The sequence below is a fragment of the Rhinolophus sinicus genome, chromosome 13 (assembly GCF_057876585.1).
Source record: "Rhinolophus sinicus isolate RSI-liver-muscle chromosome 13, RSI-T2T, whole genome shotgun sequence".
Classification (NCBI taxonomy): Eukaryota; Metazoa; Chordata; class Mammalia; order Chiroptera; family Rhinolophidae; genus Rhinolophus; species Rhinolophus sinicus.
The window spans coordinates 46,159,136-46,179,360 of NC_142513.1; the positions used below are offsets into that span (position 1 = coordinate 46,159,136).

At 48.5% G+C, this 20,225-nt stretch overlaps 3 pseudogenes; 1 reads left to right on the forward strand and 2 right to left on the reverse strand.

The window, feature by feature from the left end:
- Nucleotides 1-17,830, reverse strand: part of LOC109439773 (mitotic spindle assembly checkpoint protein MAD2A pseudogene) — a 69,194-nt pseudogene extending 51,364 nt beyond the window's left edge.
- LOC141568736 (5S ribosomal RNA) lies at nt 15,722-15,840 on the reverse strand (annotated as a pseudogene).
- Nucleotides 17,831-19,506: 1,676 nt separating the features above from the next.
- On the forward strand, nt 19,507-19,616 carry LOC141568755 (5S ribosomal RNA; annotated as a pseudogene).
- Nucleotides 19,617-20,225: the final 609 nt, after the last annotated feature.

The window sequence follows — 20,225 nt, forward strand, 5'->3', positions numbered from 1 at the left end:
GGTAGGCTAAAGCTATGAGAGGTAGGTGATAGAACCCACAGGGAGACCCTTCACTGGGCAGTGTGTAGTTGGGAGGACCACAGAGGAGTAAGTATCCCGAGGGAGCACAAGCTCAGTGTGGAGAACAGGAGTCAAACCATGAGCTAGACTTGGACCCCAAGGGGTTCTGTGAGGCACTGAGGAGATGAGAGGCCTCCCCGAGCTCCCGGTCCTCAGGCCCCACATTGTCTTCCCTGTCTTAGAAGATAAGTAGTAAAGTCACCAAAATTCCTTTTCAAACCCTTGTCAACATGCACATCGGTTCCGGTGGCCCTGGCTTAGTTCCCTGACTGAGGGGTGGTTGGCTGGGCACCAGAAGACAGTATTTGGAGTGTAGTGGGGCTTCCTGGGGATGTCAAATGTTTTGACGTAGATATAAGAGTTGTTGGCAGAATAGTAACTGCCTTTTCTAAAAAAAAAAAAAAAAAGCTTTATTTTTTATGTGGACTTTCCATGGAAGTGCAGTTGAAGTATTTTAACTCTGGTTTTATTGCTGTGGTTGAATAGGGGGTGAGGTGTATGGAGCTAACATTTCTGGTAGTTAGATCCACTCTGACATAGAGGAGTGAGATTGAGGGGAAATCACTGGGGGGCCCCTGCTTAAAGGTGAGGCTGAGGTTAAGGCTGCTCGGCTGAGACTGAAGCATATGATGGCGGCTTAGGGGATGTCTATGACATGTCCAGCAGTCAGAGAGGCCATTGCCCTTTGCAATATTGTTGGGAAAGTTTACAAATGTGTTAGTCTCCCGTTCCCCCAGAAGGGGCTGGGAATGTAATAGAACTAAGAGAACTAATATCATGTTGAAGATTTAGACTGTATAAGGAACGATTTTTAGTGGAGTACTGGGAGGGACACAGGTGAAGAGAAGAATAAGGGCTAAGAAGAAAATTAAACAGTAAAGGACAATTAAATTAATATATTTAATAATCAGGAGTTAGATATTGGTACTTAGCGATAACTTCTTTTAAAACAATTTGAGGTCTTCTAGTGTCTCCCAGGAGCACTGGGATCCAGTTGGCCCATCTCCTACATCTCCTCTCCAGGGTTTTATCTGGGAGTGATGGATCCAGCTACAGACTCCTGGTACCTTGACAGCTATAGGGGTAGAAAGTAATACTGTGAAGGGGCCCTTCCAACTGGGGATTACTTGGGATGTGGGGCACCATCTTTCCAAGATCTGATAAGATCTGGCTGCCAGGCAGTTACTGTGTTGGTGAGGGTGGATTCTTCCCTGTAGGCGAGGGCAGAGACCCTTTTGTTCATAGGCTCTGAGGGCTTCCTGGAACGGCTCTAGAAAGGTGACATATTGAAGGAGGTTTGTAGCCTCTAAATCTAAAAGTATGTCAGATGAGAGGAAGGCCCTCCCATATAGAGCCTCATAAGGGCTGAGCTATAGAGAAGCCTGCAGGCATATTTGAACAACAGAGCTATTGGCATGAGGTCAAGCCATGGTTGAAAGGTTTCTTAACAGAGCTTCCTTAGGATGTTCTTAAGGATGTGGTTTGCTCTTTCTACTTTGCCAGGCCTCTGAAGTGTCCATGAAAAATGTAAAAAGTATCTTATCCCAAGGGCCTTAACTAACTGTTGGATAATATGTGAGGTAAGAGAAGGCCCATTGTCACTTTGTAAGGACTGGGGTAGGCCAAACCTAGGAATGACTTAGTTTAGCAGTTGTTTGGAAACCTCTTGGGTCCTCTCTGTCTGGGTGGGGAATGCCTCTACCCACTTGGTGAAGGTATCAATAAGTACCAAGAGGTATTTAAATCCTTTGTATGTGAGCAATTGGGTAAAATCTAGTTGCCAATCCTCTCCTGATAGCTTTCCTGAGGCTGAATGGGTTGTATAAGCGGATGAGTCGTATTCCCCTAGGGGCTGTTGTAAGTACAAAGCAGACAGACATGACATACCTGGTTAATTCTTATATGTGCCTTTTGTAGTAAACAGTTTCTATTATCCCACCCAAAGTGACAAAAATGATGCGTTCTTTAATGACTTTCCATTGGAGAGACTGGGCAATGGGTAGCCATTGGTTTAGCTCATACCATCCCTGAGAGTTAAGAGTGCATCCTCTTTGAGTGGCACAGTTTTTATCCTCTGAGGTATATAACGAGGAAAGAGTGTGCTTGATAAACAAGGGATGAAAGCCCCCATAATTTCTATTTAGAGATAATGGTGGCCTTGACCACCTGACCTGCCTGATGATTTCACTGAGTTATTTCATCTCATCCCTTTTGATGTCCCCGGCAGTGGATTACTGCAACCTCCTTAGGCAAGTGTACGACCCCTAGGAAAGATAATATCTGAGGTTTGTGTTTTATAGGAGTGCCTCTTATTTCCAACATGGAGAACTAAGAAATCACATTTAGAATCTGTATAGATAAAAATCCTTTTGTCTATTCCTAATTGTAAAGTCCTAGTTAGGGTGATTAGTTCAGCTAAATGAGCCAAGGCCCTCGGCGGCAATCTTTGTGTTGTGTCACTGGAATTAACCCCTGATCATTCACAAAAGGTGAAGGAATTCACAACCTCAAAAAGTTAAAGAGAAAGATGCCAGTACAGAAGTTACTGGGGCAGACAACTGCACCTAACTTCAGGTTAGCTTTTTCTTACATAGGAAAGCGTAGGTAAATTTCCTTATAGCAGATGTATAGACTGGGGTGATTTGATTGACATATGTTGGTTATATAACTAGATTCTTTCTGCACATGCTCTTACCCAGAATGCATACAGAAAAATCCATGGAGGGGGGAGGACAAGCCCTAATGTTCATTTTATTTTATTTTATTTTTTTATTTTTTATTTTTTAATTTATTTTTTTAATTTATTGGGGTGACAATTGTTAGTAAAACTACATAGATTTCAGGTGTACAATTCTGTATCACATCATCTATAAATCCCATTGTGTGTTCACCACCCTGAGTCGTTCTCCTTCCATCACCATATATTTGATCCCCCTTACCCTCACCTCCCACCCTCCACCCACCTTACCCTCTGCATTTTATTTTAATTATATTATAATGAGGCTAGAGTTCAAGTAAGGGACAGGTTTTAAGAGTTTGCAAATGTGTGAGGAACCAGTTGATATCAGTTGGGTCTTATCTCCTCTTTTTAGGAGTGTTTTGGCACCTTTCATTTATTGCTAGGGCATGAGCCTGGGCAGTTCCTGGGGAGGGGATGCAGGCCTGGGCAGTCCCCTTTCAGGCTCACTTTTATTAACCCTTTTTTTGGCCTCATCATTTTGGTTTCTGGTTTCCAATGAGGTGACTATGGCATATTCTGAATGCCTGATTTCTTTCCTTACAGAGCTGCTACCATCAGTAAACCAAGTTTCATCAGGGTTTTTTAGTGTCTGGTCTTTTAAGTCTTTCTTTCTAGCATAAGTCAGGTTGATGGTTTCCTCGCAGGAGTGTATTGGGGTGCCCTCCTCTGGGCAAGGTAGTAAGGTGGCAGGGTGAAGGGCAGTGCACATTTGGGCAGCAATGTCAGGATTTTCTAACAGCAGGACCTGATATTTTAATATCCTGCTATCTGTCATCCGAGGGGGACCCTTGAAGGCCTGTAAGGTAGCCCCCTAAGTGGGAGGTAAAAACCTCTAAGGACTGTCCTAGGGATTTTAGAAGCCTCATGTGCTAGAAGGGCAGTTGCTGCTACTGCCCGGAGGCAACCTGGCCAGCCCTGTGCTACCAGGTCTGATCTCTTAAATATCCGACTGGGCGCGAGTGCAGCCCAACTGTTGGGTTAATACCCCTAGTGCTACACCTTGATTTTCTGTGATGTATAGCTGGTACAGTTTTGTGAGCTGAGGCAGCCCTCAGGCCAGGGCCTGAGGAAGGTCTTTCTTCAATTGCTGAAGGCTTGTTGTTCTGGCCTCCAAACAAGGGGACCTTGTTCCTCAATCTCTTTGAGGGTTTCATATAGAGGCTGCACCCTGAGCCCAGATTCTATTAGCTAGAGTCTACAGTAACAAGATTCCAAGGAAGGTTCTGGGCTGCCTCTTGGTCATAAGAGAGGAGAGCTGAGTAGTTGCCCTGGCCCTGTCAGGGGATAACCTTTGTTCTCCTAGGGTAAGGATTAGTCCTGGGTATTGGACTGACTAGCTGGGCATTTGGTTCAGAGACCTTACAGCCTAGTTCAGCTATAAAGTTTAAGGTCTGCATTGCATGCAGTTGTGCTAATTCTTGATTAGGGGAGCAAATGAGTAAATCATCTACATACTGAATAAGTGCTCCTTACTCAAGGGACAGGCAGGCTAGGTCCCTAGCTAAAGCCTGAGCAAAAAGGTGTGGGCTCTCCCAAAAGCCTTGTGGGAGGACAATCCAAGTGAGCTGCTGACAATGCTAGCCCTGTCCCATTCAAAGACAAATAGGAACTGACAGGGAGGATTGAGGGGTATACAAAAGAAGGTGTCCTTTACATCTAGGATTTTAACTATTTTGTCTCTGGAGATATCTACTTGAGGTTTGTATATGGGCTTGGACCTACAGGGTGGAGGGAATTGCTGTTTCATTAATGATCCTTAGATCTTAGACTAATCTATATTTGCCCAAACTTTTTTTTATATAACAAGGATTGGTGTGTTGCAGGGAGAGGAGACTGGCTTTCACAAACTGTACTTGAGAAATCTGTTAATAAGGGGTCGTAGGCCATCTTTTGCTTCGGGTTTCAGTGAATATTGTCTCTGGTGGAGGTAAAAGGAGAGATCTTTAAGTAGAATTTTAGCTGGAGTAGCATTTTTTGACAGATCCTAGGATTTCTGTTGCTCAAACCTCTGGGTTTACTAGGTCTAACCATTTGGGTTTTTTAGGGATAGAGGTTTCCTTTTCAGAGAGTAATATAAGTTTATGAGGGAGAGGGCTTCCAAACATTAGATGTGCTCCCACTCTCTGGAGAACATCCTTGCCCAGAAGAGAGAAAATAGAGCCTTTCTGCATGAACAGCATAGAGGAGGGGTAAACTTCCAGGTCATGGGCTATCTCTCTACCCTCAATATTTGGCAGGATTTGAGAGAGAGAGAGAGAGCACCAGAGCAAGAGTTCAGCATGGAATAGGCCCCTCCTGAATCAAGTAGAAAATCTACGGTCCTACCAGCCACATTCAAGGTCACCCTAGGCTCCATCTCCTCAATGGCAATTCCATGAACCGGGGGAGCTTTGGGCCTTTTCTGTTCAAGACCATGATGGGTTGGGGATCCGACCAGGTGGCCCTTCTGTCCTCTGGGAAACCTTTTCCCAGTGGCCAAACTTCTTGCAGCTGGGGCATGGTATTCATGGCTTTCTCTCCTCTGGGAATTTGTGTTACCTGTGGCTTGTCTTTCCACGGTTGTTGTCCTCTCCTGGGGTTTCCTTCCTTGGGTGAGCCAGAGTTGGCTCTCAGACTTGTAAATCAGCCAATAATTGAGCCCATCTCTTAGTATTCCTTTGCCTTTCTGTCTCCTGTTCTCTCTCTCTGACCTTTTCCTTCTCCTCTTGGTCCCGACTATAAAAGACCGAGGAGGCCATCTTAAGGAGCTCCCCCAGCTGAGTGCTGGGCCCTAGTGCTAGTTTCTGTAACTTCCTCCCTATGTTTGGGGCAGACTGAGTAATGAACCGTTCTTTGAGCATTGACTCCCCCTCAGGAGAATCAGGATCTGTATTGTATATTTATTGAGAGCTTCCCTGAATCACTCAAGTAAAACTGTGGGATTCTCAGAGGGGCTCTGGTCAATAGTACTTAGCTTGTGGTAATTAGTTGGCTTAAACTTACTTTGTCTCATGTCCTCAGTTAAACAAAGAACTAGATGATTTCATTGGCAAGCACCTTCTGGGGAGTTATAGACCCAGTAGGGGTCAGCGTTAGGTATAGCCATGGCCCCTATTGGATAATTAGGGTCAGTCAGATAGAGACCATCCGCATAGCAGGTGGCAGCCTCTATAATCATCTTCCTTTCTACTTCAGAGAGAATATGCACTATGATGGCATGAACGTTTTTCCAGGTGAGGTCAAAAGTAAGAGAGAGCCTCTGAAACCCCTTTATACATTTTTCAGGGTTTCAGAGTAGCTCCCTAAGTCTGTCTTTATTTGGAGGAGGTCCTGGATGGAGAAGGGAACCTGCACCCTCCTAGAGCTGCCTGTTAGGCCTCCCCTTACCTCCTGGAGGAGGCAGATCTTTGGGGCACAAGGGGACCCTGGCATGGAAGCAAAGGTCCTTGTGGGTCTGAGGAGAGGTAGTTAGGAGATGCCATATCCTGTGGTCCTTTAGGGGGAGGGGTTCCGAGGACATGTGTTGGGCTGTCTCCAAGATCAGGACCTCTGGGTGGATGAGTTAATATGGTAGAACTGAAGGGTCTGTCTTACCAGAGTGACAGAGGTCTGAGTCACCTCTGAGGGACATAAAGGCATGAACATATGGCACTTTTGTCATTTTTCTAGTTTGCGATAGAAGAGGTCCATTGTAAGATGGTATTATAGTTTAGACTGCTATTTTCAGGCCAGCTTTCTCTATCCCTGTCCCCTAATTTATGTTGCGGCCAAGCCGTATTGTAGAGGAAGATGATCCTCTTCTTCTTATTGTCTCAGGTCAAACTTGTTCCAATGTAGTAGAATACAGCTGAGGGGGGATTCCTGACAGACAGAGTTCTGGTTATGCATCTATGAGAAAACACAGAGCAGGATACGGGGGAGAAGGGCATCCCCTCTCCATTCCCTGTGTCTACAATTCCTTCCAAGGAAGAGTGTCCCCTGTTTCAGACTGTGGAACAGGCCAGTTCCCGTCCCTGAGCTACAGAATTATACGCATCCTTTACTGCGTGCTTCACCTCATGTCCTCCCAAGCTACGGACTTAATGCAGACCTCATGTCATGCTTGCTGGGGAGCGACCCCTCTCTGTTCCCCAGAAATGAAAAAGGGGAAGTTATAACAGATGCCACAGAAACACAAAGGATCTTCCAAGAATACTATGAAGGACTATATGCCACAAATTCAATAACCTGGAAGAAATGGACAAGTTCTTAGAAACATATAGCCTTCCTAGGCTGAACCATGAAGAACTGGTAAGAACTTGTCCATTTCTTCTAGGTTATTGAATTTGGTGGCATATAGTCCTTCATAGTATTCTTGGATGATCCTTTGTATTTCTGTGGCATCTGTGATAACTTTCCCTCTTTCATTTCTGATTTTGTTTATTAGTGTCTTTTCTCTGTTTATCGTAGTGAGTCTAGCCAAGGGTATGTCAATTTTGTTAATCTTTTCAAAGAACCAGCTCTTTGTCACATTAATTTTTTCTATTGTCTTTTTGTTCTCTATTTCATTTAGTTCTGCTCTGATTTTTATTATTTCCTTTTTTCTGCTGACCTTGGGTTTCATTTGTTCTTCTTTTTCTAGTTCTCTAAGGTGTAACGTGAGGTTATTTATTTGGCATTTCTCTTGTTTCTCGAGAGGCCTGTAATGATATAAATTTCCCTCTTAAAACAGCTTTTGCTGCATCCCAAATATTTTGGTAGGATGTATTGTCATTCTCATTTGTTTCTATGTATCTTTTGATCTCTCCTCTTATTTCTTCTTTGACCCATCAATCTTTAAAAGTGTGTTGTTCAATCTCCATGTATTTTTGGTTTTTCCTGCTTTCCTTTTGCAGTTGATATCCAATTTCAAAGCCTTGTGATCAGAGAATATGCTTGGTATGACTTCAATCTTCTTAAATTTGCTGAGGCTACTTTTATGTCCCAATATATGGTCTATCCTTGAGAATGTTCCATGTACATTAGAAAAAAACTGTATAGTCTGATGTTATAGGATGAAGTGCTCTATAAATATCAATTATGTCTATTTCATCTAATGTGTCATTTAGGGCTGCTATTTTGTTATTTATTTTCTATTTGGATGATCTATCCATAGCTGTCAATGATGTACTTAGGTCGCCTAGTATAATTATGTTTTGGTCTATTTTTTCCTTTAGTTCTGTTACTAGTTGCTTGGTATATTTCGGTACTCCCTGATTGGGGGCATAAATATTGATGACTGTTATGTCTCCTTGTTGTATCATCTCTTTTACCATTATGAAATGTCCATCTTTGTCTTTTGTTAACTTTTTTACCCTGAAGTTGGTTTCATCTGATATCAGTATGACTACACCTGATTTTCTCTGGATACCATTTGCTTGGAGTGCCAATTTCGATCCTTTCACTTTGAGTCTGTGTTTGTCCTTGTAGCTGAGATGTGTCTCTTGGAGACAGCATGTGGTTGGGTTTAGTTTTTTGATCCAATCTGCTATTTTGTGCCTTTTTATTGGTGAATTCAGTCCATTTATATTCAGGGTGATTATTGATATGTGAGGATTTCCTATCATTCTATCTTTAGTTTTCTGGTAAGGCTGTGTCTCCATTGTTTCTTTGACTTTTTATTGTTGCCTATCATTTCTGTGTGGTGGTATTCTATTATTTTCCCCTCTGATTCTTCTTTTATTACCATATGTATTTCAGTTCTGCATTTTTTTGAGTGGTTACCATTAAGTTTATGTAAAAGAAAGTCTGATATTTAGAGTATTCCATTTTCTTCAGCATGCTTACTTTCTCCATTCCCATATTCCGGTTCAGGCCTTTACTCTCCCCCTTTTTATGTTTTGGTTACCATAAATTGTCACTGTTGATGGTGGTCGAATAGCCTCCTTTAGTATTTCTTGTAGTGCAGGTCGGGTATTAGAAAATTCCCTCAGCTTCTGTATGTCTGGAAAGGTTTTTATTCCTCCTTCATATCTGAAGGCTATCTTTGCTGGGTATATTATGCTTGGCTCATAATTTCTCTCTTTCAATAGTTTGAATATTTGGTTCCACTCCTTCCTGGCTTGTAGAGTTTCTGCTGAGAAATCTGATGATATTTTAATGGGCTTTCCTTTGTAGGTTACTGTCTTCTTTTCCCTGGCTGTCTTGAGGACTTTTTCTTTGTTGTTGATTTTTGACAGCTTCAATACAATGTGCCTTGGAGAAGGCCTGCTGGGGTTGAGGTAATTAGGTGTTCTATTTGCTTCTTGGATTCGAGGATCCAGTTCTTTCCACAATTTTGGGAAGTTCTCATCGACTATTTATTTGAATATATTCTCTGTTCCCTTCTCTCTTTCTTCTCCTTCTGGTATGCCCATTATTCTTATATTGCTCTTTCTGATGGAGTCAGAAAGTTCTTGTAGAGTTCTTTCATTTCTTTTAAGTCTCAAGTCTCTTTCTTCTTCCATCCATGTCATTTCCAGGTTTCTATCTTCGATGTCACTGATTCTTTGCTCCATCTGGTCAACTCTACTACTTAAGCTGGCTATTTCATTCTTAATTTCTTCTATTGAGTTCTTAATCTCCAGAAATTCTATTAGGTTCTTTTTAAAAATTTAAATCTGTTTCGTAAAATGCTCATGCTGTTTGTTGATTGTGTTTCTGGGTTCATTAAACTGCCTTTCTGTATTTTCTTGCATCTTGTTGAGTTTTTTAAGAACTGCAATCTTGAATTCTCTGTCATTTAAGTCACATATTCCTATATCTTTAAGTTCCTTTTCTGGAGATTTTCCACTTTCTTTCTGAGCTGTCTTGTTGCCTTGGTTATTCATGGCAATTTATTATTTCTCTTCCTAGACATCTACAGGAGTGGCTTCTGCAACAGGTTGATAGGAAGAGGTCTTTCTTTTGTTTTCCAGAACTTGTTGGTAGAATGTTATATTTTGTCTCCGACTGCAGCCTTTTTCTCTCTGACACTATAGTGCTATGTTTTCTCTGCACTATTCCAGCTTTGCACACAATGGATGGATTCCTTGGGAGATTGGCTTCTCCTCTGTTGACAGTTTACCCGGGTCACAGGGCACAGTGTCTGTGTGGGTATGCAGAGAGCTTTTGAAGTTCCAAAGCTCTTCCTGCACCAGATTCAGAGCCCATGTGTTTCAGCAGCTCTGTTCACTCCTGCAGGGGTCCACCCAGATAGGTGAGGACAGGGGCAGGCTGGGTTGTGAGAGGTGGCCCAGAGCAATGGCGACCACCTCCATAGCCAGTCCTGCTTTCACAGCTCCCTCCTCTTTGCCGGAACTAGTTGGGCTGCAAATCAGTGACTGCGGACCACAGTTCTCAGACCAGCAAATGTTCTGTTCTATTGATCAGACACTGCTACTGTTCCGTTTCTTGCACTGGGCAGGTGGGGGTGCGGTGAGCTCTGGGAGGGTAGGGAGGGGCGGCTAGGCTGAATGCCTATGGCTTCCATTCTCTGCGGCAGAGAGGACTTAAACCACCATTTTCAGCCTTCTTCCCTCAGTCTTTGCTCCGAGGTCTCTGCCATGAGCGTTGGGTTCAGCCGTGTTATATGCTGTCCCCTCAGCTCTGTGGGCCAGAAACAGAGCCCTAGCAGACTGAGTTCTTCCCTCTCCCACAGCGGCAGTAGTTCCGGGATGTAGCGAGCTCGGAGCACTGAGCTAGGTCTGCGTCCTGCGCCCACGCGGCTCCGTCCCCGCACTTCTCCATTCCCTCCTCCCCGGCTCGTGCGATTTACCCACCTTTAGGTGAATTCAGTAGTGGGCCTCTTTGTCTTGCCTGTCTGCTGTGCACGGAGTCCTTTCTGGAGTTTAGTTGTTCGATTAGTTGTAAATTCCAGGGGAGATTTACAGAGACTCACCTCACGCCGCCATTTTGATGACTTCTTTTTCCCGTTTTTTTTTGTAAGCTCTTTAAGGTTCTCTCTATCTATATAGTATCATTTCATCTGCAAATAATGACAGTTTTATTTCTTCCTTACCAATTTGGATGCTTTCATTTTTTTCTTCTTATCTGATTGCTGTGGCTGGGGAGGCCAATACTCTGTTGAATAGAAGTGGGGAAAGTCGCCATCCTTATCTTGTTCCTGATCTTAAGGAGAATGCTTTTAGCCATTTCCTATTGAGTATGATGTTAGCTGTGGGTTTGTCATATATGGCCTTGATTATGTTGAGGAGTGTTCCCTCTATTCCCACTTTGTTGTGAGTTTTTATCATAAATGGATGTTGAATGTAGTCAAATGCTTTTTCTGCATCTATTGACATGATCACATTTTTTTTATCCTTCGTTTTGTTTATGTGATGTATCATGTTAAATGATTTGCAGAAATTGAACCCACCTTGCACACCAGGAATAAATCCCACTGATCATGATGTATGATCATTTTAATATCTTGCTGAATTCAGTTAGCTTATACTTTGTTGAGTATTTTTGCCTCTATGATCATCAGGGATACTGGCCTATAATTTTCTTTTTTGTGTGTGTGATGTCTTTGGCTGGTTTTGGTATCAGAGCAATTCTGGCTTCGTAAAATTAGCTTGCAAATGTTCCCTCCTCTTCCATTTTTTGGGAATAGTTTGTGAAGCATAGGTATTAATTCTTCCTTGAATGTTTGTTAAAATTCACCTGTGATGCCATCTGATTGAGAACTTTGGTTTGTTGGGAGTTTTTCAATTACTGATTTAATTTAATTAGTAGTTATCAGTCTGTTCAGATTTTCTGTTTTTTATTGAATCAGTCTTGGCATATTGTATGTTTCTAGGAATTTATACATTTCTTCCAAGTTGTCCAATTTTTTGGCATGTAATTTTTTGTAGTATTTTCTTATAATGCTTTATATGTCTGTGATATCATCACTTTTCTCTGTTCATTTCTCATATTTATCAGAGCTCTCTTTTTTCTTAATCAGTCTGGTTAAAGGTTTTACCAGTTTTGTTTGTCCTTCCAAAGAACCATCTCTTGGTTTCATTGTCCTTTTGTATTATTTATTAGCCTCCACTTCATTTATTTCCATTCTGGTCTTCCACTCCTTCTACTCACTATCACTATGGGCTTTGTTTGGTGCTCTTCTTCTAGGACCCTCAGGTTTAAGATTAGATTGTTTATTTGAGAATATTCTTGTTTCTTGAGGCCTGTGTTACTATGAATTTCCCATTTTAGAACGGCTTTCATTGTGTGCCAATAAGGATCATTGTGGTTTCATTTTCATTTGGCTCAAGGTAATTTTTTTTATTCCATCCTGGATCTCATTGTTGACTCATTTACCCTGTTTCCACAAAAATAAAACCTAGCTGGACAATTAGCTCTAATGTGTCTTTTGGAGCAAAAATTAATATAAGACCCAGTCTTATTTTACTATAAGACCAGGAATATAATATAATATAATATAATATAATATAATATAATATAATATAATATAATATAATATAATATATAATACCAGGTCTCCTATTAATTTTTGCTCCAAAAGATGCATTAGAGCTGATTTTCCAGCTAGGTCTTATTTTTGGGTAAACAGGGTAGTAGCATGTTACTCAGTTTTCTTCTTATTATTTTTAATGGTTTTATTGGGGAATATTGGGGAACAGCATCAGGGTCATCAGCTCCAAATTGTTGTTCATCAATCTAGTTGTGGAGGGCTCAGCTCACTGACCCATGTGGGAATCGAACCAGCAACCCTGTTGTTCAGAGCTCAGTTCTAACCATCTGAGCCATCCGGCCACTCCCAGTTTTTTGTTTGTTTGTTTGTTTGTTTGTTTTTGTAATTGATATCTAGTTCCATAACAGAGAAGATGCTTGGTACGATTTCAGTCTTCTTATATTTATTGAGACTTGTTTGATGGCCTAACACGTGATCTATCCCGGGAAATGTTCCATGTGTCCTTGAAAAGAATGCATATTCTTCTGCTTTTGGGTGAAATGCTCTAAAAATATCAACTAAAGACATTTAAGTCTATTGTTTCTTTGTTGATTTTCTGTCCGGATGATCTATTGATGTCAATTGCATATCAAAGTCTCCTACTATTACTGTCAATGTCTCCCTTTATGTCTCAATATTTGCTTTCAATATTTAGTTGCTCCTATGTTGGCTATATAAATGTTTACAAGAGTTTCATCCTCTTGCTGGATTGATCCTTTTATTATTATGACATGTCTTTCTTTGACTTTTGTTATAGTGTTTGTTTTAAAGTCTATTTTGTCGGATAATAGTACTGCTTCTCCAGCCTTTTTTTTTCCATTTCCATTTGCATGAAGTATCTTTTTCCATCCCTTAACTGTCAGTCTCTGTGTGTCTTTCCATCTAGAGTGACTCTCTTGCAGGCAGCATATATAAGGTTCTTGGTTTTTTCTATCCATTCTGCCATGCTGTTTTTTTCTTTTCTTGTTAATACAACTGTCAATAATCTGCTTGATTATGAAATGCTCAGTGAGAGGGAATGGACCCAGGCCCCCTATTTGCATGACAAGGGCACAGGGACCACAGGCCCTCCTGGAACAGGGAGCAGGCCATGACATGGCAGTGGGGTCGCCAAGCCCTTCTGTTGGAAAGAGGGTACACGGGCCCCCCGCCTGCCTGAACACGTCGCAGGAAATCCAAGACCCTCCTAACAGAGGTAGGGGCCCCATGTTTGACGCCCAGCAGGGCCGAGGGACTCCAGCTTCTGCAGGCAAAGGAAAAGGAAATTATGCCTGCCCGCTAAGCGGGGCGACGGAATCCCAGCCTCACCAGACAGAAGGAGAAGACCTGATTTGAATAGCATATTATGGTGCAAAGACCCTCCATTGGAGGGAAGGTAACCAGGATGCCTCCCAGCTTGAGTGGGGCAATGTGACTCCAGCCCTTCCTGGCTGCGTAATGGAAACCTGCTTGAGTGGGGTGAAAGGAACTGAGGCCCTGCTGAGGAAGGGTGGAGACCTACATCCCTCAGACACCCACCGCTAGACCGGAGTGCAAGAAAACCCACCTTTCCTGGTGAAGGAAGGGGACCCATGCATCCAGTGAGCCCAAGTGGGGCACAAGGGACTCCAGGCCCCTCCTGGCAGAAAAAGGTGACTTGGCACTTCCCCTTGCTGCCTGCCTAAGATGGGTGCCAGACTCCTGACCCTGTTCGCAGAGGGAGTGAAACTGAGCCTCCCTGTTTGCTTGAGGAAGGCAACAGGTACCCCAGGTTTTCCTGGCACAGGAAGCAGCCATGCCAGGAGGCTTATGGTACAAAGTGCCTCCTGTTAGAGGGAGGGTATCTAGGCCTTCCGCCTGCCTGTACAGCTCAAAAGGGGCCGAAAACCTACTGGAGGAAGAAGGGGACACCCCGCCTGCCAGACCAAGGAGGGAAACAAGACACCAGGAAGTGTAGGCTGAAAGAGTGGACCTGCCCCCCACCTACAGCAGGAGAGAAAGAAGACAAGAAAGCACCCTTCTGCCCCCAAAGCTGGCAGAAAACATACAACCCTTTTTGGCAAAGGAAAAGACCTCCATTCTGGCCGCCCCACACAGGAGGAGGACTCCAAATATCCAGATACATCAGCTATCCTGACCAACTGAGAAGAGAGACAATGAGAGAAGAACAGAGAGCTAACAAAACAAAGACAGAGACAGACAGTCAGGCAGAGTGACAAAAAACAGAATGGCAGAGGGAAGAACATAGTCAGGGAGACTGAGGAGAGGGAGAGAGAGACTCAAACTGGAACAGGAGGAGAGAGACAGACAGGGACCGACAGACAGAATGAGAGGAGGAGTAAGAGGGAGAAAGATGGAAATACACACGTATATGTACATGTATGTATCTAGACATACAGAGAGACATGGACAGAGACAGAGAAAGAGGGGGCTGGCACGCGGGGAGAGAGCTCCTGAGCGAGAGCCAGAGCCCAACAGGCACGTCACAGAGCCAGAGAGACGCGGGGTGGGGGAGGGGGGGACGCACAGGCGGGCACAGGGACTGGGACAGACGCACTGAGGCTGTTTTGAAGTGGCAGCTTCTCAACCGAAGTGTGGTCGTGCCCGGGGCTGGGATCCGCTAAGGAGGCAGTGCCCGGGCGTTGGCAGTCACCATTGCGTGCCGGGGCAGGCTGCGAGGATCTCTGGAGTGCCTGTGGGCTCCGAGCCCCGCCCAGGGTCCCGCCCGCGGGAGGAGAGTGGCAGCCCCCAGGCACCCTCGCTGTGAGGGTTGTGTGCCTGCGTGCCTGCTCTTCCCCTTGTGGTGGTCTCTCCTGGAGTACGAGGGCGTGCGGTGTGTTGGGGTGTTGCTCCCTCCGTCCGCTGGTTTATCCCAGCTCTTTTTGCGCTGTGTGTTGGGGCCACCGTGGCCGGCGGGAACGGATGGCGCCTGGCTCTTGTGGGGAGGGGGGGCGAGGTGTGTGCCAGCGGAGACCGAGATCTCCAGTGGGGCGGGGCGGGTGGGCGTCCCGTTTGCCCGAGGACACGCCGATCCTGTGTCTCAGGGCCCAGGTGCAGGCAGAGGGATGGTCGTCCCCTGGGCTCGGTCCTGACGTGCCAAGGACCAGGACGTCCTTGGCTGGAGAAAGCCACCCAAGGCTGGTGGAGGCCTGCGCCGGCAAGCAGCCCTGGGTTTGGGTGTAGGGGGCGGCGGCCGCGGGGTGGGGGTCGGTGGCGGAGGCGGTGGCGTTGAGGCCGGAGATGGCTGCGGCGACATCGGCCACAGCGCGGCGAACAGCTGCCGCGGCGCGGGGAATGGCTGTGGGCTGCCGGCCTGCGGGAGGGAAGAGGACTAAGATGAGGATGTGGGGGAGAGCCGGGGCATCCGGGCCTGGCTTGCGGCCTGGGCTGCGAGGTTGTAGGGCCGGGTGGCGACCCGCCGTTGGCCGGGGGGGCCTGCGGTGGGGTGGGCAGCTGCAGAGAGGCAAGGAGCGGAAGGTGTTTGGAGGGAGCCACGCAGGTGCGACCGCTCAAAAGGAATGGTGGGCAAAAGCCTACAGCACCCAGTATTCCCAGGCGGTCTCCCATCCAAGTACTAACCAGGCCAGACCCTGCTTAGCTTCCGAGATCAGACGAGGTCGGGTGCGTTTAGGGTGGTATGGCGGGAGATGCTGTGACTTGACTCCTGGCGCCCCAAGAGGCTGCCCCGCGCCTGCCTCATGAGCGCACGCCATGCTGCTGTGCCACTCGGGTGGCGAGCATCTCCCCGCTGGCCGGCTCCGTCAGCTCCAGCGCAGCCTGCCTGCTCCCCGCCTCCTCCGGACGCCGCTGGCGTGGGCGGCGGGCTACTCCTGGCCCGCAGCAAGGACCCTTTGCGCCACTCATATCTCCACGGGCCTCTGTCACTTCCCTGGCGGTGACAGAATTCTGGGCGCTCTGGCATTCTGGGACTCCTAAGGCCCCGAACGGCTTACACCCCGCCACCCTACCCCCCCACCCCGCTCATCCCTACCCCCGCAGACCCACCTGGCTGCTCTGCGGTCCCCTGCTCATGGCAACCGAGGGGGCTCGCGGGGTCCTCTCAGTTTCCTCCGGCCCTAGGCATGCCCAGCCCTGGCCCTCGCTCTGGCCGGCACCACCGACTGGCCCAAAGCCACGGGGAGCCACCCGTGCCACCAGGGAGCAGCGGCTCCAGTCTGCCATCACCCTTCCTTACACAGCCTTCTGTTTGGCCCTCGCCCCTCGTCAGCGACCAGTGTCCCACCCGATCTCCAGTCCCTTCACTGGCTACATGTCACCTCTCCTGACCCAGGGAGGTGAGAGAGAGGATGAGAAAAGGCCAGAGACCGAGCAATAGAGAGGCGGAGAGAGACAGACGGGGACTGTGGGGACAGAGTCCCAGAGAGCAGTTTCCAGGCTCTGGGCCTCACGTGGAGGGGTGCTGGAACAGCCAGACTTCCTGGGCTCAGCCAGGGTTTCTCAGGGCAACACCCGTCCCTTCTGGACCCAGCCAGACTGTAGTCACACAACAGCCTAGCCAACTGTCCCCCGATGTCTTTCCTTAAGGAAAGAAGAGTCTGTAAGACTGTGCCTTTCTGGGTGTTTATTCCATCCTTATGTTTACACCTTATGTCTCTCTGTCTAGTCCCCAAAAGATGGCTTGCAGCCAAAGATGGGTAAGATATCTCACGGGAGATACAACCTAAGCCAGGCGGAACCGAGTGGGGACCCCCAATGAGCTGCCTTAGGAAAATATGGGAAGGGGCCTTGCCTCCCCTTCCCCCTGCCTGGGAAAAGCTGTTGCCGGCTCCGCCTTTTCCCTGGCACCTGTTTGTGAGAGAAGTTACAAAACCAATAAAGACCAGTTCTCTCCACTTAGCTCAACGGAACTGTTACAAAATAAGAGACTTGACCCTGAGAAGGTACATACCTTAATTAGGACATTGTGGGACCTTGTGCTTCAGCAGTTGACTGACAAAGGGTGACTGAGATAAATATTTTTCTGTTATGATGTGCCAGTTTCAGAGACCGTGTATGAAACAATGTTGCTTTCTCTTGTTTTTGCATACCTATTCAATAAATAGGTATGGGCTCCAGTCCTCTGAGCCCATATTCTGGGCTCCAGTCCTCTGAGACTGAGATACCCCTGGCCTTCGGAGAGATTTAACTGCATTAAGTCTCTGTTTGTTTCTTTCTAAAAAACATAACCCAAACCGCCCCTTCTCGCACCCTCACTGCCCGTGTTGTGCTGGACGCGACACCAGACTTGCTTGGCTTCTCTGGGTACCACCACTCTCCCCCGGAAACAGCCAGGGGTCTCAGGGCACAGCCTCCCCAGCTACTGCAATTCAGTGGGAGTGTAAGGGGTGTAGGTTGTGAATTCAGTCACAGGTGGGTTCCCAGGAGCAACGCCCTGGGGGCCCAAAGGTTGCTCATGCTTTACCTTCTGCTTCAAGATGGGCCGGGCGGGGCAGTGAGGGGGCTAGCGAGTTACATTGTCTCCACTCTCATCGTCTGCCTCTGCCTCAGCGTCTCCGCTGTGGGGCTCATCCTCTAACAGGCATACATGAGCTTCCAACACCTCACCTTCCCCCCCACCCCCCCACCCACCGGCGCTGCCAGTCCTGCCCATGAGCTATTTCATTAAGCCCGTCCACCATGTTACGATGCAAAGCAGTGAGGAACATCCAGCCCACACGGCCGGCTGTCCCCTTCGCCTCATCCGGCAACCCTCAGCTAGAACATGAAGGGCGCTCTCCACGCTGGCCGGAGAGCGGTCCATGTGCTCCCACCCCTCCTAGGGGGCCCAAATTCTGAGAACAGTGGCTTTGGGCTAACACACACTGAGGCTGCCACATGTCGTCCTGCCCACAGTCAGAAACCATTCCTGCCCGGTGGAATCCTGCTCGCCATGCCAGACATCCGATTGGGTGGAGTCCACGGTGTAAGATGTCTGCAACCCTCGCATCAAACTACCCAGCAGCAGACTACCGAAAACCAGGCGACGCCCGTCATGGCCAAGAGGGTGGCGGGCCATCTAGCACCTTGAGAGGACCACGAAATAAACGAGGTCACCCAAAACAGATCCCTCATTGGTATAAATTGCTCCATTACCTTCCGGAGACTATCGGCCAACACACTAACCTGATCGATGCGCCATGTGTCATGTGGGGACTCATGTATCATGTTAGTCCCTCTGCGCGCACAAGAACACAGGATATGGTGAGGCCAAGAAGGAACACCAATGGAGCCATGGATAGGGGGCTCATAGCACCATTTCTAACGGGCGGCTGGCTCCGAGACACAGCAAGCCGGAGCCGCACGATCCGCAAACTGCCAGCCGCTTTTCTGCCAACCAACCGACCCACCAATCGACCAACCCAGCAAGCCGGCCAACTGCAATCCGGGCCCCTCTGCAATTTGCAATCCACCTTCCGCGCTTCCTAGCTTGGCCACAGCAGCTGTACCGGTGGCCCATGGCCAACTGGCAACAGCTGACGGCCAAGCGGTCACAGCTGATGACCGTGCATCACGCGAGGCAGCACCCCTCCACGCGAGGCCCAGAGCCTGGAAACGGCTCTCTGGGACTCTGTCCCCACAGTCCCCGTCTGTCTCTCTCCGCCTCTCTATTGCTCGGTCTCTGGCCTTCTCTCATTCTCTCTCACCTCCCTGGGTCAGGAGAGGTGACATGTAGCCAGTGAAGGGACCAGAGATCGGGAGGGACGCTGGTCGCTGAGGAGGGGCGAGGGCCCAGACGGAAGGCTGTGTGACGAAGGGTGACGGCAGACTGGAGCCGCTGCACCCTGGTGGCACGGGTGGCTCCCCATGGCTTTGGGCCAGTCGATGGTGCCGGCCAGTGCCAGGGCCAGGGCCACGCATGCCTAGCGCCGGAGGGGCCTGAGAGGACCCTGCGACCCCCTCGCTTGCCATGAGCGGGGGACCGCATGCAGAGCAGCCAGGCGGGTCTGGGGTGGTGGGGCTGGGGGTGGGGGTGAGCGGGGTTCGGGGGGTGGGGGGTGGGGGGGGGGCGGGTGTAAGCCGTTCGGGGCCCGGGGAGTCCCAGGATGCCAGGGTGCCCAGACTTCTGTCACCGTCAGGGAAGTGACAGAGGCCCGTGGAGCCACGGGTGGCGCGAAGGGGCCTCGCTGCGGGCCAAGAGTAGCCCGCCGCCCACGCCGGCGGTGTCCGGAGGAGGCGGGGAGCAGGCGGGAGGCGTGGCGCTGGCAGAGCCGGCCCGCGGGGAGATGCTCGCCACCCGAGCGGCCCAGCAGCAGGGCGCGCGCTCACGAGGCAGGCCGGGAGCAGGCTCTTGGGGCGCTGGCAGCCGGGTCCCAGCGTCTACGGCCATACCACCTTGAACGCGCCTGATCTCGGAAGCTAAGCAGGGTCGGGCCTGGTTAGTACTTGGATGGGAGACCGCCTGGGAACACCTGGAGGCTTTTGCTCGCCTCTCCTTTTGTGCCACCGCCGCCCCGGCGTGGCTCCCTCTGAACCCCTGCCGCCCCTTGCCCCTCTGCAGCCGCCCAGCCAGCCGAAGGTCCCCCTGGCCGGCGGCGGGACGTGCCGGTCCTTTGCACCTCGGCCCGAGCCCAGGGGACGACCATCCCTGTGCCTGCACCTGGGCCCCGAGACACAGGATCAGCGTGTCCTCCGGCAAACGGGATGCCCACCCGCCCCGCCCCACCGGAGGCCTCTGTCTCTGCTGACAGGCACCTCGCCCCACACCCCCGCGCGTCCCCTCCCCTCCCACAAGAGCCAGGAGCCCTCCGTTCCCGCCGGCCGCGGTGGCCCCGACACACAGGGGAAAAAGAGCCGGGACAAACCAGGGGACGGAGGGAGCAGCACCCCAACACCCCGCACGCCCTCGGACTCCAGGAGAGACCACCACATCGGAGCCTGCCGAGGAGACGAACGGTTCCTGAAGTGGGGAGTGAGGATTGAGAAAAAAATAGACAAGAGACAAAGATGGGATCGGGAGGGCGAGCAGTTCTGACTAGACTGCTGCGCCTGCTTGATTTTTCAGCATTCTTTTATACAGACAGAAACAAGAAGGCT